A 1,755-nucleotide genomic window follows, 5' to 3' on the forward strand; every position below is an offset into this window, starting at 1 on the left:
ACACAAGTATCTTCTTGTAGATATTGACATTCATTCCAAATCTCGCGGACTTTTGCTTCAGGGAAACTGTCCGTCAGGGCTAATCTCAATTACTTGAGCACTAAGATCTTCCTCCCGTGGTACTGTTTGGCATCTCCCGAGTTGTCTCAGAACCCGACATGGAGCATAAGGCTGGATGCTCTTAAGTCCCATCAAAAGAAAATGTGACCTAGCTGCTGGCATGTATATGATTTCTTCAACAGGCAACCATCCCAACGTCCACGGTATCTGACTGTCCGTAAGAGTATGAAAGTATGATATCCATGCTGTTACTCCTTCAGGCAGACTCACCCCGTCAATCATTGTGTAAAACTCTCCTATACATGTTTTGTCAGACGAACCATAACTCAAGAGCTGGGAACGGCGGCATAGATGCTCGGTCATCCACATTTGTAGCAACAAGTTACACCCCTCAAAAAAGTTGCCTCCGGCTTTGCAGGCAGTGAGAGCTCGGAAAATGTCAAACACGATCATAAGCGCAAGAGTGCTTTCATCTTGTGTAGGCAAGGTATTGACGACCCCGACTACTTTTATATCAATATTCTCATCTTTCCTTGGGAACACTAGGAGGCCCAAAAAAGTTATCATAAAAGCCACCCATCTGTGCTCATCACATTTTTGACGGTTATTTTTACTGCATAGCTTGATGTCTGTCTTGTTAAACCCTCCCATGTGGTCGTACCTATCGTATATGAAGCGCAGAGTACAGAAGCCTTTTGCCAAATCTGGATTACGGACTGTCCTGGGTATCTTTAATGAATCTAAAAACCGATGCACCGTGATGGCTCTTGGAGCAACCAAATATTTTCCTCTTAACGGAACCTCAGCATTTCCAATGTACCCGGCTATTTCCTCCAAAATTGGGGTGAGCTCAAAATCTTTGAAGTGGAAGACATTGTGCATTGGGTCCCAGCACGTGACCAACGCTCTTATAATATCACCCCGAGGCTTGATTTCCAACAAATCCGTAAGACCTTTCAGATATTTCTTGACTTCGTCTTATCCTTCTTTACCTAAATCGTTCCACCATAGCCGCAACTCGAAAGGAATTTTAGTCATTATTGAGAAAGGTTCGTTTTGTATCGTGATCATCCTGTATATTTATTAAGGTGATTTAAGCAAAAACAAAACTTTTATTTGACTCAAAACAAAATTAACTATTTCCTTTTCCAAATTTAAAATGAAAAACTGGTTTTTCAAACACGGCCTTTCAGCACTCCCAAGAACGAAGATTTTAAGGTTGTGAGAATCAATCGGTCAAAATCAAAATGACCAAATATGGCCGTCTTTGCAAAGTCAGCCTTCCGGCGTTCCTTTCGGGAACATTCGGCTATTTTTGACAAAAACGGCATCACCTAACTTATTTACGACAAAGATTAAAAATTTGATATACTTATTTTTTTGGTTATTTTTGCAAAGGGCGGACCCGATGAGGGTTGCCTACGTACCTCACGCCCTGTGAGAATCAAACCGGCGTAGTTTGGGCAAAGAAACTAACTATATTTTGAAAACAAGACCCTTTGTTCATTTTCCATGGCAAGACAAACTATTTTTTCCTTTCTATTTTTTTTTTGAAAACAAGACAAAATAACGATTTTTATTTTTATTTTTTTTTCTTTTTCATTTTCAACAACCTATTTTTCCAAATTAAAATAAAGACTCTTTTTCCTTTTCTTTTCAACAAACAATTTTCCAAAAAAAAAGACTCTTTTTCTA

This window comes from Nicotiana sylvestris, chromosome 7 (genome assembly GCF_000393655.2).
Source record: "Nicotiana sylvestris chromosome 7, ASM39365v2, whole genome shotgun sequence".
NCBI lineage: Eukaryota > Viridiplantae > Streptophyta > Magnoliopsida > Solanales > Solanaceae > Nicotiana > Nicotiana sylvestris.